Here is a 16,366-nt window from a genome sequence, read left to right as displayed (position 1 = left end):
ACGTTGTAAATGGTTTAAGTGAGCATGAAGTTTATATAATTTTACAAGTGCTCAATATGACTTCGTCAAGCTGTACGGACAACATCAATGCGACTGAGCAAGTCAAGCATGTCGGGTGTCACTGTGCTCACGGCTCTTTCAGTGCAATTTCAGAGATCATCCAGTGTTGTGGAACCAGCGACGAACGCTCTGAGCTGTTGGAGGTTCCAACAAAAATCACATTGTACAGTTACGATGGATTCACTCTTTTTGAAGTGGAGAACACAAAACACTTTCTGCTCAGGGGTCCCCATCTTCTCTCAGACTGAAGGGAGCCATCTTCTGATGACAGTCAGAAACTCTATGACCCCCTCTTTCAATTGGTATGTGATTGGTTCCTAGGCGCCTCACAATTGTAAAAATATGGCGCTTTGAAATCAGATGAATCTTTTTGAATCACCCTGTATATTAAAGACCCACGTCAAGTGAAGCTCTGGTTGGCTGCCAAGTGAACACGAGGAAAGAAACAGAAACAAAGAAACAACACCAGAGTTCTCAGAAACAGAGCTCTGAATTTTAAGGTCTGCAAAATAACTCTGCAAATAATTCTTTGGTAAAGATGCTTTTAACCTTTAATCAAGAAATCAAGGTTCTTTATCAAAAAATGTTGTTGATACTACACAAAAATTACATAAAGTCATTGTAATATCTTAAAATTCAGGAATTGTATTTTAGCATGTAAGACTTGTCACTGGTAACAATTCAAGCATTTTAGCAGTTCATTTTGATGATAGAAACAATTTTAACTAACTTACTTTGAAGTTTAACATGTGGGATTGAGAGTGACATACATTGGAATGCTGAAATTAATTACTACGGCAAGCTGTTTAAGCATTTATTTCCTATTTTTCTTGATCTCACATTACACTTATGACCACTGAATTGCAACTAGTAGATATTTATTTCTTGGTCTAAGGAATTCAATTTGCATGTATGAATTTAAATTCCACATGTAATCAATACAATTTGATTAGTAAAAATTCCATTTTTACTATAGAAATTAATTTTAGTAAAAATGTCATTTTTGCATCTGTAAATTGAATTCGTTTGTAAAATCCATTGTAAATTAAGAGCTAAAACTGCTTGCAATAAAATCAATTTGAACATGTAATTAGAATCTCAACATGTCAATTTACTCTTATTTGGATTACAAGCTAAACTTTCTTTCCATATACAGATGGGGGATTTGCAAAACACTAAATTTACTGTAGGAAGATGAGGCTGTAAGTACAGCATCAGTTAAATCTGCCAATCTGACATCCTGCTTGAGTAAGTCTTCTTCCTCTTTTAGCAGTTACAAAACTGACCAGGGAAAATTACTGCCAGAGTGGTTCAGGCAATGTTTTTGCAGGATTGTGTTGTGTTACGAATTGCTAACAGCGCATGTAAATTAAGGAAAAGCACATTGTGCAAGCAAAAAACTTGTACACGTAGCACGTAACCGCCACACTGTTTGCTCTCACCAGCACAGTAAATCTGGAGGTGCATTTTATGAATTGCATTTTATGGCCCTATATGTCCAAAGGTTTGTAGACACCTGCTCATTCAACGTTTCTTCTGAAATCAAGGGTATTAAAAGGAAGTTTGTCCCTCTTTGCTGCAGTAGCAGCCTCTGCTCTTCTGGGAAGGTTTTGCTCTAAATGTTGCAGCATTAATGCAAGGATCTGATCACTTTCAACCACAAGAGCATTAGTGAAGTCAGGCACTGATGTTGGAAGATTAGTACTGGATCACTTCAACTCATTACAAAGGTATTGTATTGAACTCTATCACTCCAAAGAACCCCTCTAGCACACACTTGGCCCTGGGAATGCTGACCTTAGGCTCATATGCGACTGCTTTAGAGTGTCCCATTCTACTGACAATGCTTTTTCATGGAGATTATACAAGCTATGTGTGCCTGTACGGCCTGTGTCAAACATGGGTGCACCTGAAAATAACTGAATGCACTACGTAAAAGGGGTGTCTGGATACTTTTGGAAATGCAGTGTTATTTTTCATCCTAATATGGCTATGCAACACTATTTTTTGCTTAATGTGCTATATTTCATTTTTGTTGATATTTCTGGCTTCTCAGTTCCTTTTCCAAAAGCATCAACCAATCCCTAATCCCGACTTTACCCCTCCCCCATTTCACCCTTCTAAGAAATAGCTGACATAATTCAAGTATCATCTGCGTACATTTTTAAAGATATTACAAATACAGTTCCTATGAATACCATTATTCCCTCAAAATGTATGTTTTTCTCTATGGCCTGAGATAATGATTTATACATTATGTATTACCTTCATAATTCCAGCTCAGTTATAGCCTTTAAAAACTATTCATTTGGAAAGGTCCTGGTGACAGCCAATGGGCTTGCCATCTGTGGAGAGCCAGTTTTATCAATGTAAGCCCTTTTACCCTACCAAAGTCATCAGCCTGACCAGGACACAATCAAATTTAAATTTGCAGGTGGTGCACGTATCTATATACTAAAATCTAGGCTATGAATCATGTTTGGTGAGGCCCTTTACAAAGCTAGTAGGAAGCTATTTTCTTAAACTGGTATTTCCTTTAGTATCAATTATATCAATTCCTTCATTAATCCTTCATTTGAGCAAGTCCAGCTCAAAATTCTCCCACAAAGCATTCTTATACTTATCATTACTTAGAACAAGTCAGATTAGTTGATGCTTTTGGAAAAGGAAATGAGAAGCCAGAAATACAAAACAAAAGTTGAATATAGCACATTCTCAAGCGAAACATAGTTTTGCGTGGCCATATTAGGATGAAAAACAATTTATAAACATGTTTTATATGCAATATTGTTTTTATTTGCAAATGTATATGTAAATTAGGCATAATACAGGGCAGCCAATCAGAACAGAGGGAAAACTCAAATTAAAAAAGGGAAAAAATGTAGGATGAAAATATTAATTGTATAGTATACATAAAAATGTATAATTTTTTCTTTATATACTCGTAAGTCTATGCATTTCCATCAGTAGGGAAATATAAAGGAACTGATTGCCTTCCACTTTTTATTTTTAGTTCAGCTTAAAAAAAACATTTTAAAAAACATTGGGAAGTCATTCACCTTAATTTTAAGTTTTTATGCTTTATTTTCTCCTAATTTTGTCCAACCTGCTAGCTAAGTCACCCACATCACACAAGGCTACTAAGCGGGGAGTGATAGGGCTAGCACATGCTCCCCTGAGACACAAAAAGCCAGCCATCACATTTCTTTTTCATTTGGACTTTTTCCATTTAACCTTTGTTTAACCCAGGGGTGCACAACTCTGGTCTGGAGGGCTGGTGTCCAGCACAGGCAGGAGGTTTCCCTACTTAAACACACCCACTAAACCTGCCAATAAAGCGTAACCCAGTGTGTTTGAGTGGGTCGCTCATCAAACTGCGTTGGACACCGCCCTCCAGGACAGGAGGTTAACCCCTTAGTTGACTATGCATTTGTTTCCTTCAATAACATTCATGGAACATATTTTTATGATGGAAATGTGTCTGATCTCCAAAACCAGAAGCAAATTGGATTTTCATTTCATTACATTTATTAATGATATTAATTATATTAAGAAAGCTGCAGTTGTGTTGTCTGTTTTATCTCTGCACAATTGTCTTTGTAAAGCGGTGTTGATTATTTACATCAGGGGGTTCTTATCCCTCCCCTTTCACCCCATCATAGCTAACAGAGTGACAATATCTCACACACAGAGAGCCAACAATTTCCTAGTTATTCTGATACAGCTACAGGGAAAATATTTTATTTGATTATATTAATTAATTATTATATTAATTAATTATGTCAATTTTCCATCCAGTGGCAGAACGGCCATTAAAGGGCCTGCAGAAAGAGGGTTGTGACACACATTAAAAATGAGGTTCAACTTATACAAAGTCACTGGAAGAGAACGCCCTATGCCTGTTACATGAGCTAACAGATGTCCATTGTCAAGCATCATGCTGAATGATAGAGGGAGAGGGAAAGGCCATCTTTTATAGGGTCAGTAGTGCTCTTTTAGGCCTCTGGCCATGGATGGTTGTAGCATCACTGGTGACTCAACTCCCAAAGACAGGGCAAATTTTTAGACAACAGCAGATTCAGCACCCCTTACTGACTTTTTAAAACTAGGTCAAGATTTCCTTCAGAGGTAAAAGGCTGAAAGATTGAGGGTATTCCAACTTCAGGGTGTAAATCAGCTCAAAAAGTAGACGTGTGGATGATTTTCAAGGTCATTCATCTATTTGCCTCCTTCCAAAGCGTTCCCTGTACCTGAAGCACCAGAGTGATTGTTCCAAGGAATTTTAAGAGAATCACCATTACGTCTCCTGAGCCTTTAAAGAGCAACATTTGAGCAATAACATTTTCCTCTGGGGAAGCTCATATGCTGGCTACTCAAAGCATAGAATGAAAATTAGCCATTAGCCATGAAGATCAGCCTGCGTCACCCATGATCCTAACACTTTATTGCAAGGCACTGGAATGCTGTGTGAGTCTAGGTTCATGCTGTTACTAGGCCAAACAATGTCCATTCACTCAGCCTTGTTTATGCTCCCACTGTATCCCTACAGTATAATGCAGCTGTTCTGCTTTTAGTTTAGTTTCTGTTTGAAGCCACAGCAAAGAAGAGGTAAAACAGTGCTACAGTTATGGTTATTTCTTAGCAGTTTGATAGCTCAGAGTTCAATTAACAGAGAGCAAACTTCCATACTGTAGATTTTTGTTGCTATCTGAAACGTCTGCTGCTGGAGTTTTCAAAATTGGCCTGCCAGATGCAGCAATACGTCACTGGGCCTTTAAAGCCCTAGGCACTCTCTCTCTTACACACGCACACAAAGCAAACTGTGAGCCAATGATAAACAGCGTTTGCAACACTGACCTAGATTCTTCATGAACAGAAGAAAGTGGCTTGGTGTATTGGCTTAAGGTGCCCTCTAATGCTGATCTGAGATCACCCTTGCTTTTGCTCTTATAACCGGCAGGAGTACGATTTTAAGGGGTGAAGCTTGTCCTACATCAGCATGATGGTAGCGTCTGCTTGGACTGGATTAGAAATCATGTGACCTGAGTGACGTCAGTACAGAGGGAGCTGTGTGCCGTGCATGCTAATAAGAGAGAGCCCCTATGAAGAGAGTTGCTCGGTAATCTATGATAAAACACTGCTATTGCCATTTATAGTGTATAGGACGGGAGATATGCCCCAAATCTGACAATCAGGCAGGCTTTGCAAGCCATTTTCCCTGTATTAATGGAAAACATTTCCACCGTCCCACATCAAAGGTTCAAACCCCACTTCTCATGCCACTTCAGCTGTTTCTTCCTGTGTAAAACAGCACACAAGCAATAGAGCCCCATGAGATGATATTGGAAGTGACACACATTTGAAATTATTTATCTGATGAGTGCATTAATATCTCCACTCTGAGGTTGCAGTTGGCTAAGTGCTGTATCCAAAAGCTTACTTCACACATTCCTCCGACTGTAACCTTAATATCTCTCAGACCACAAACAGACACCAAAAAATAACAGTGAGGCCAATCGTCTCTTAAGCGTCCATAGTTACAGCATTAATAAATCAATAAAAACGTCTCACTAGACTTCAGAGAGAGCACACGAAACAGAGCAGCAGGATCAGCGAGCGTAATAAATCAGGGGGTTGCAGAACTTTTAAATCCTCGTGCGCATTACTCATTTTGTTGTCACATTTTTCTAATTTTGATAATGATTCTATGATTAGATCAAACCTTTATTTTTCCTCTAATTCCTCGCACTAGACCAGATGACCCTGTGCAGCCATGCAGGAAAACAGAATCTCCAATCAAAGAGCTTCAGACCAAAGATAAACACACAGCCATCAAGTATGTGCTTCTCTGTCCAAAAAGAGCTTAGTGCACATAGCTACATGGTTTCAGTCTCTTTTCCAGTAATCATACGTATCAAATCAATCAGAATTCGTTTGTGGTCTGTAAACATAATACCCTAATATGTGGGATAAATGAGTATATAGCTTAATTAAAATGATGCATTGCATAATATAAATTCCATTTTTTCCATAAACTCATGGGACTCACCAACCCACTGTGGTAACTGTGAAATGTGTGGTGTGCAAAGAATGAGATTCCCTTTTGCCAACCTCCGAATGATTGATAGACTTGATTCTTCTACCTTCCCACACCTGAACCCCATCCCCCAGACCATGAAATATGCACAATTCCACTCTAATGTCTCCACGCTGTCCACAGAACATAGATTGCTTGGCAATCTGTGGTTTGTGAAACACTCAAAAAAGCTTTAAATTTGAACCCAGATCTCTTAAAAAGATGCTTGTTCAGATTCAATGGAGCTCGGCCATGTTCTTCATGTGTTTCCAGAACCTGGTTTGGAAATGGCTGACATTGTTTGATGTTTTTGTTGGGCACACCTTGCTAAACTACACTATAGCCAAGAGTTCTGTTTCTCCAATGGCTCCTAACTTCACAGTAATTTATCCAATATGCAGTAAATGACTATGAAAAAGCTGACCTGAACTGAACTAAAACCCACATTTTGTCATCTACAATTAGAAGTTAATTAGAACAGACGAAATATAGAGCCTTTCAGAGGAATATTTTAAATCTACATTTGGCCATCGTCTTAAAAAAGCCGGGGTAGATGCTAACATAGTACTGTATGGTGGCCACATTTAACAGTAAATGCAATAATGTGCAGCAGGTGTGTCAGACTGGGTTCCCTCTGGGCCACAGCTCTACAGAGATTAGTGTTTTCTCTGTACTAACACTTTGATGGCTTTGTTAGTTAGCTGATCAGTTGAACCAGGTGTGTTTAATGATGTAAAACACTAAACTCTGCAGAGTTGTGGGATGGACCTTTTCCAAGGAAAGGGAAAACCAGAAGACTTAGCATAACCAGCTTCATGCTAGAGGTTGCCAGGATCTTCCAAACATTTGATAAGTCTCTGTGTCAACACTGAGGGTATCCAAAGGTTTCTTTCAACATGAATGAGATTTGCCATGGATTTATCCTACAAGTTGTTTGCCTTTTTTGAAAGCTGCAGTTAATGCCTCTGGTTTAGCTCCCAGCTGAAGTTTATGGTAGTTAGGTTAAGTGTGCATTGTATTAGCATAATGGCACAGGGGCTGAGAACATTTCAGAACCATGGAAAACAACATCAAACTGACAGAAAGCGAATTTGGGCCAGCATTCTCTCAGTTATTTGACTGGCCTTCCACCACAAAGTCCAGGATTCCTTTTCAGTGGAACACTTCATACCAAGTCATTTTGTACTGCTGGCACTTTGCAAGAGCACAATGTAAACAGAATCTCTGGAGCACTTTCCTTGTGTTGCTCAAGGTCAGTTGGAAATAATTTTTTATACATTTTAGAAGTGGGGGCGGGGTGGGTTGGAGGTGGCTTAGAATCTTCGGGAAGAATGAAAGCGGCTAGATGGCTTTTAGGGGTTATCGGATGATTAATGGCCCATGCATGTAAATGTTAGTTACTGCCAAGGCCCTCTTTACATCAGCTTTGTTTACAGTGATCACTTCCATGCCCAAAGTAACAGCCTTGACACAGAGAGAGGAAGTAAGGAGTCATTATTGCACAGGACGGAATGGAGGCAACATTTCAGAACAGCTGTATGGTGGGTGTTTATTCTGGAATAAAAAAAACAAAATGTGAAAGTGAATTGATATTTGAATGCTACGAAATTGGTTTGCGTGAACCTGTGGTGTAAATACTGTGTGTGGGGGTGCAGGGAGGCAATCGCACTGGGATCCATAGCTAAACTGGGCCCTTCATATACATTATGACACAACTGCACATCCGTGATTCACAGAAATCGAATTTCTTAACAATGTACCTCACCAGTTAGCTTCCAGCAATGCTACACAGACAGTCCTGATGTCTACTTATCTATTTCTTATTTATAATGCAAATATACTTATTTTAGTGGAGAAATCTAATCTAGGTGTCTCTAGATTTAGAAAAAAGCAAAGTAAAGCATCATCTTTAGTATTTTCTGCATGTCATTACCATAACATTTATAAAATTGTGTTTTAGATTACACTTACATCAGGGTGTAAATAAAATTTATATTTGTGTTTAATTCAAATATAATAAAAGTTGTCTACTAAAACGAATGTTAAAGGACATGCTGTTTGCTATTTGTGCTCAAAAACAGTGGAAAAGACTACCACAATGTGTCCTTACCGCAACACTCTGTTTTAGTGAGGATATGTTGCAGTAAAGATATTTTCACTGTTTTTTTAAAATATGGACAGCCAAAACTGCCTGATGCACCCTACGTTTAAGGTTGGCATGTTAATACACACAATTCCATAGTTTTGAAAGTGTCCTAAAACAGATTTAACAATGTTCCGTACATTTTTATCCTGACTGGGATGACTGTACAGTGTTAGTCTGGAGTAGGGCTGTCACCTCAGTAATAATTCCTGGACACTCCATCTGTGGCATGATTTTTTGCTAAATTTAATGGATGGATGTACTTTAAATTGAATGGAGCTGTGCTCACAATGCAAACTAAAGGTAGACAGTAGTGTTGTAGTACTCAGGGTAAGGTGGAAATTATTGTCAAGACCAGCTGAGTGCAATACCTCCGTTTGAGATAACTGGAAGCTGAGGTATTACTGAATTCCAACAAAACCAGAATAAAGAGAATAAAACAGTCCTTTCTCTACATCATGGGGTCCCTAACCTTTGCACATCGTGGCCCACACAAACAACCACATTAAGTGGTCAGATCTTTTTATTTTTATTCAGACTCAACTACTTACAATCTTGGTCTTGACTTGGACTCGATGTGTCCCGATCTAGGTCTTGACTACAACACTAGTAGATAGATGTCAGTTTTGCTACAGAACCTAATTAGTTATCGTGTTGCACTTCTTAGTGCCTAAAGTTGTCACAAACACAGCACCTTTTCTGAAACATCTGTTCCTACCTTCCTTGTGATCTGAACCAAACCTTATTATCTGTAGAAAAATGGTTTGTACCAGAACCCATTTAAAGCAACAGAAGCAGAAATATGAGTCACAGCATGGCTGCCGCTTGGATTCGTGTTCATAGATTGAACCACTGTCAGGAGCCCATTAGCTGGCCTTGCTGGCATCTACTACTACTGCTATCTACTACTGTGGACATCTCTTCAACCCCTCCTTACCTACTTGAATCTCTGTTAAATCTGAGAAGACTGTGTTCACAGTGTACCTGAACATGCCATGTCTGGATAACTGCTAATGATGATTCACTTTTGCTGTCTCACATTTTGTGTTCCACATGAGCCTATCCATTACAGAAATTATACAGAAAGGAGAAATAATTAGCATCTAAATTGCATTAAGTAGATAAGTGTAATCTTGGACCTTCAGAACTGACACTAACTGTTCTCTAAATGTATTCAGAATGTTACTTTATGTATTGTAACAGAATTCATTTTTGAATACATTTAGGGAAGTGTTTTCAGTATTCAGCCATCACTGCTTTTTTAAAATATTCTGCCCAGCTCCAATACACCCAATAATTAATTTTAATAATCATAATTTAGTATGAAAATGTGGCAAAAACTTTGGGTTTACTGGTATGATAAATGCTACTGTAAACTATTTTAATTTATAGTATTTATTTACAGGATTGGTCCCTTTGAAAGTGTGCCATATTTAGGTTGGAATTCTTGTTAAATATTCTTGTTGCATAATTCCAAAAGCTGTTAAAGCTTTCAAATAGCTGCATGTCCCATGTGTATGTCCCATATAAAAAAGCCACCATAATGTACATAATGCCAAATTTACCAGAGCCACATAATGGTTTGTGAGAGATTCAAAATTTGGGCAAGGGACGATCCATTTGGTGACATGGACAGCACAGTCCTCAAAACCAGAACCAGTGGCCATACTGCTGGTTTTCTTGTCTGCACTATATGCTCATTTCATTCGACTGCCATCTTGAAATCTGGGAAAATTCCAGAGGTAGCTACAAAAGATGACTTGCTGGACTATTAATTACTACTGTATATTTCCTCTGGGTTCCTGTGATGAAATGTAACAAATACCTAAATAGTGATTTCAGTATTAAAATGCTGGCACCTCAAATTCACATCCCTAATAGTTTTATAATAAAATGGACTCCACTTTCTCCATGCTTTGTCTTCACAGTCCAATTCCAATTCTCCCAGCTCAGCCTCACTTTGGATTTCAAAATGGTGGTTGCATGAAATGAGTGTCTGTGCACCATGACAGATTCAAAAAACGTGAGAGACCAGGAGAAACAAATAGCATTGCAAGCAACATTTGTAAGTAAGTTTCAGGGGGCACAAGAATCAATCAGCACTGGACCTAAAGCATCACACGTTGAGCAATAATTCCTAATAGGCCTTTAATGTCAAAGGAAACAAGAGAGGGGGAGACCACACAAAGTCAGGCATTGTAAGAGAAAGAGAAAATAGGTCCAAAATCAAACTGAAACCACAACCATCTGAGTCTCTGTCTGACCTGATTTCAACTGCAAAAAATATTCCCAACAGGCTTCCAATATACTTGATACTATAGGATAAGATGATTTGTTGATTAAAATATAAAGTAGCATCATACTGGAAAAAAAGAATAGTGAAAGAAAAGCAATTAGTAGAACATCAGACTTGCTTCCAGCTATCACAAGCCCCACAAGAACATCTGGAAACCGATTCCAGCTGTCTTGATTCCCACAAAGACGTCTGGATCTCCTGCAATTTCACTGTGGGACTGAGTGGACTGGAATTTTATTGTTTCCAACTAACATGATCAGAGCATAATATCCAAAAACGTTTGGCACTATGCAGCATGTCTCGTAGTGAGCTGCCTTGATCTCTGCTGTCTACATAGGCATCATTTTTACCAGCTTATTGAGAGATATTCTGCAACAATCCAGCAGCCTGAGGTGACAGGAGCTAGCTAAAATGCTAATCTACGTTGTACCCTGAAAACAGACCTTACCTTAACATTTGACTAAAATATGATATTAAGACATCAAAGTATATTAGAGTACTAAGACTTTAGACAATGACAATGACAAGGGCGTTACTTTGGTTTGAACACAGGAGGGCACGCATGTTAGTCCCTCCTTGTGAAAATGTTGGCCCTCCCCACGTTTTGTTTTGCCCCAACCCACAGGACAAAGACAAAGTCACTGCCCACACTGCATTGTGCATGCAAGGTGGTGGAGTGTAGTAGGGAACATTCAGGCAAAAGCAACCTTCCAAATATTCCTTCAACGAATATTCCACAAAGTTGATGAGGCTGAAGTTGGCATCCTATTCACATTTTCCCCTTCCACCTTAAATCGCATGGAAGTTCCATCTTATGCCTGAGGTGCTTGATCGTAATATGGGAACATTCAAACAAGAAGCTGAGGTACCTGAGTATAGCATAAGAAGAAACTTCAGTAAGCTTTTGATTGATCAACTATTCACACCTGAGAACGTTTAAGCTCCTGTTTCCTCCTCTCTCAAGTTATTGAGAAAGGGAGTGACAAAAATATATCATCATAATATCACATCAGTAATAGGGACTTTTTTATGGTAGTGTTTGTTACATCAGAAAATCCAATATCGTTGTCATGTTTTATAAGCAAATAATTATTAAAAGCACATGGCAATTTTATAATTATTGAAGGGGATGTAACCCCACTTAGTTTCCATTTTGTGAGAGACGAAAGCCTGGTTCTCTTTGTGTTTTAGATGTCATCAAAAGCAGTTATAAAAGGTTTTATCTTTCTTTCTATCAATCTCTCTGATGGCAATCCATTCACTTGTTCATTTTGGTTAATGATCACTGTTATCGGGCAGTCTGTTGAAAAGAGGGATTTTCCCCTTTTTCCACTGCTGGTGAGTCTTGAAGATACAATCACATGGAAATTGAGGCTAATGGAGGCTTAGAGCAGGCCTATTGTGGTGTTGAACTACACACTCAATGCAGTCTCCATCCCTTCAAACAAACAATTCTGAGCAATTATGAGGAAGGGAGACTGTTTTAAAGCCATCAGCCATGCATATGAGCCTAACTGATAGTCTTCCCTACAATGACATTTTTCCTTGGACTAAAGTGAGCAAGTGTACAAGCCTTATCTTTTGGGGGCAGTGTGTTTGCCCAAGTGATCAAACAAGGATGCTGAAAGCTGAAACCTTGGTTGCAAAAGTCAATAGTTTGGAGGAATGTAGCCAATCTAATACACATAGAACCTTCCCTGAGGGGTTGGTGGGAACAGTGTGATGTCATAATGGCTGCTGTGGTCCTCCTGAGAGTTAAACTGCTCTTGTTCTAATTAGAGGAAGACAGCTATAATTTACCAAATCCAAAAAGAGGCAGCCATGGGGTATTTCAGCAACCTACAACCCAAACTCTCCTACTTTTTCCCAGCTCAACAATGACGCACGTACACCCACCCGCCCCCGCTATTTTACTCCAAATGGAGCTCAACTCTCCTTTATACCATATATCATTAATAACTAGCCTGTGTCCATTAAAGCACAGGCTTCCTCCCCTGGAAAATGTTATGGTGTAGACAAAAGTTAGAAAAGACTGACTTTGATTAACTTTCCCAGCAGAGACACAATGCACATAGGTTTATGTCTGTTTTGGTTTCCCACATAGTTCTGGGTGAACACACAGTTGTTCTGGTGATGTTTAAATGAAAATAAGTTAACACATTCTGTACAGGTAACATCCGTAAAAATTACATTTTTCTGCAAATTTTAGTGCACACAGTTTAACGTATTGGAAAAAGGTAAGGATGTGGACACTTGACCACACCTATCTCAGCTTGTTGGACATCCCATTCCAAAACAATGGGCATTAATTCAGAGTTGGACCTTCTTTGCAGCTATGACAGCCTCTACGCTTCTGAGTGTGTCTGTGTGAGTTTGCACCCATTTAATAAAAAAAGAATTTGTGAGGTCAGGCACAGATGTTGGACGAGAAGGCCGGGCTTATAATCAATGTTCCAGTTCTTCCCAAAGGTGCCAAAGGGCTCTGTGCAGGCCACTGGAGCTCCTCCACACCAAACTTGTCAAATCTTGTCTATATATATATGTTTGCTTTGTGCACAGGGTCACGGTCATGCTGGAACAGGAAAGTGTTTTCCCCAAACTGTTGCCACAAAGGTGGAAGCATAGAATTGCCTAAAATGTCTTTGTATGTTGTAGCATTAATATTACCCTTCACAAGAACTAAGGGGTGAGCCCAAACTCTGAAAAATAGCCCCAGACCATTATGCCACCTCAACCAAACTTTACTGTTGGCACTATTCATTCTGGTAGGGAGCATTCTCCTGGCATCCACCAAACCCACATTAATCCATCAGACTGATAGATAGTGAAACGTGTTTCATCACTCCAGAGAACACATTTCAACTGTGCCAGAACAGAGTGGCTGCATGCTTTACACCACTCCAGTCAATGCTTGCCATTGCACATAGTGATCTTAGGCGTGTGTGCAGCTGCTTGACCGTAAACCCATTTCATGAAGCTCCCAACACACAATTTGTGTGGTGATGTTACTTCAGTTTGGAGGCCGTTTGGAACTCTGTAGTGATTGATGGAACAGAGGATAGGTGATTTTTACACACTTTACATGCTTTAGCACATACTTTTGGCCATATAATGCATGTTAAAATCAGCAAATAGTGCTTTAAACCATGCTAAAGTATTGTCTCTGTTGAGGGTCTGTACATATTTTTATTCAGGAAACAAAACATCTAATTTGACCAGAGGCGCCCAAACAAATACAACTAAGCGTGAGTTTCTTTTGGAAAATATACAAGTGTACAAAACAGCCATACTGGACACTATTAGCTGCACAGGCTTTCAGCCAATAAAACTGCAACAAAAAATGCTCTTCTTGGACGCGATGTGCTTGTATGAAAATGAGCACATATGCACAACAAGGAGATTAGAAATCTATTCAAAACACAACTTGGCCAGTGTTTAATATTCAAATCTAATCAGAGCCACATCTCCATGTGACCTTGAGAAGGATCGTAATAAATTGAAGCAGTGATGCTTGGGGGTGGAGCAAAATCACAAGACACATCTACATTGTCACAGAACAAGAACAGCAAAGCAAATGAGTTAGTCAGCCTCTAAAAATAACTGCTGAGGAAAGGCACTGCTGCCCAGTGGTCAACTGGCCTGCATCAGGCACAAGTAGTACCTCAACACATCAGTAGCTGCCTATTTGTAAACTCAATGAAACGGCTGATGAAGAATGCGCATGCAGCCGAAGTACCCAGGGTAAGTGAAAAAGCCACACTGCCTGTAAGCACAACCTCTCAGCATGAGAATCCAATTATTGGTTGGCTTTGTTTGGCCATACTAAATCATTGTTCCAAAACACACACTCCACTGTGATACTGGGGCAGAAAACAAATAGGGGAAGAACAAAATGGAGAACCATGACAAATGTAGAGAGAGGGAAAAGGCATGGAGCAGCACAGAATTAGAGGTAGAGGGAGGGGTATATCTGACGCAGATGGACCCCCACTCTCTCACACATTCCATCTGACATATTAGATATGATCTCTTCCACTCTTCCCCATCTCTCTCTCTCTGCAATAGCTGTGTTTGACATCTGGCAGCCATCTTGAATTGAGTAAGCACAGCTTGTGCAGATGGATGGTCATGTGACCATATCAACCCCCCCTGTGGAAAGCTTAAGCTCAGTCATGTTTGTTGCAGGGTAGGCTACTAGGCATCCCGTTCAATGGTAATAGATGGGTTATGGTCACATGGCATGACCCTACCACCTGGCTGACCCATTTTAAAATGACCACCAGATGGCAAAGTGCTTTCACTTGCCAACTTGTGTAAAACATAGCAGAAAACCAAAAAAAAAAAATGTTTGGGAGCAAAGGTTACAAATGGGCTAAAGCTAAAGGAGTTCTGATACAGAATTGCTATCAGATCACAAGTCATTATTATTTTTTTTTTAATTAACATTTTGTTCAGAGGACCATAATAGGCATTCATCTTTTGTTGCAGTACTACATAAATAATTAAAGAGTTTAATTCCAAAATGCTGTGTATCAATTTTGTCAATTTTGGATAGAACACATTTTTAAATGGACACCAGCTGACCTATAGGAAAAAACACATTTTATGTCTCTAATAGAGGTGCTATATTAATCTTAATATAGCACTGATACACTTGTGTAAAGGTCAGCCCCAACAATGTGCATCTTGAAATAACAGAAAATTCTTCAAAGTGGTCTATAATGTGTTTTGCAGACCATTTACAGTTGAAAATGTCACATGATATACAGGTGATAACATTGCTAATTTCATATTACTACAATTGCCAGTGTCACTAACTGGACAGGATACGATCAAAAATGTATTAAATATCAGATTTTCTCTTTTATGTTATGATCTTGATGGCACGTTCCACCGTACATTGTAAATAAATGTGGACTACATAATTACTAAATTAATTTGGCATAATCACCGAACCAAAGTAGTAAAGCGATGCTGAAATGAAAAGAATCTTTGAGTGAAGGAAGGCTAACTGACTGACTTGGCTCAAACTTTGCCAGTGCTCATATTTTCAAAAACCATTTGGAAGAGTGGTAAGTGAAATGGTTCCAGAAGTGATTTTAGGGTTTTGTGTTGCAGTCTTTGTTCTTGATAGAAGACTGAAATTCCTGGTCTGCCATGGGCTCCGGGAGTTAATTTATAACGTTCGTATTCTCACACCACTGTTCCTGCACTGTACAGAATTAGAGAATTAGGTCCATTCCAACAAACAAATGTTAAAACCTTGATTCATTAAGGTTTGTAACTGCAAGGGAACAAATGAGGGAAACACATTACAATGGATGTGGCCTCTTACACGGAGTGCAGTGAAACATTATACTGTATCAAAAATCTTAATAGAGTGGCCAGGATCATTTACGTCAGACGTTTGAATAGTGGTCAAAAGAGAGTAGTGTAGGAAGGCCTTTGCCTGGAGAAATGGGGTCAGACAGGGCCTTTTCCATAACTTCTTTTCCTGCCTCACAGCACTCCCATCCTCTTCTACAACACTGTCTCAGCCTGAATGCACAAAACAGTCACAGTTCACCAAAAAATGTGCATGACCAAGTAACATGAATGATTTCTTAAAAAATGCTAAAGAGCATTTTTGTGAGGAATTTGGTGAGGATGTAGGGAAATGTTTAAAGGTGTGATTTTTTTCTTATTTTTTGTATTATAAAGTCATAATAAATTGGTTGGAAGCACTCATGAACACTTAATTCATTTACTCAAGATAAACAGTCCATCTGTTGTTTCAGTGGAGTATTCCACT

Source organism: Colossoma macropomum, unplaced genomic scaffold, assembly GCF_904425465.1.
Source record: "Colossoma macropomum unplaced genomic scaffold, Colossoma_macropomum, whole genome shotgun sequence".
Taxonomy (NCBI): Eukaryota; Metazoa; Chordata; class Actinopteri; order Characiformes; family Serrasalmidae; genus Colossoma; species Colossoma macropomum.
The sequence above is the reverse complement of the archived record's forward strand: the minus strand, read 5'-3'. Positions refer to the sequence as shown.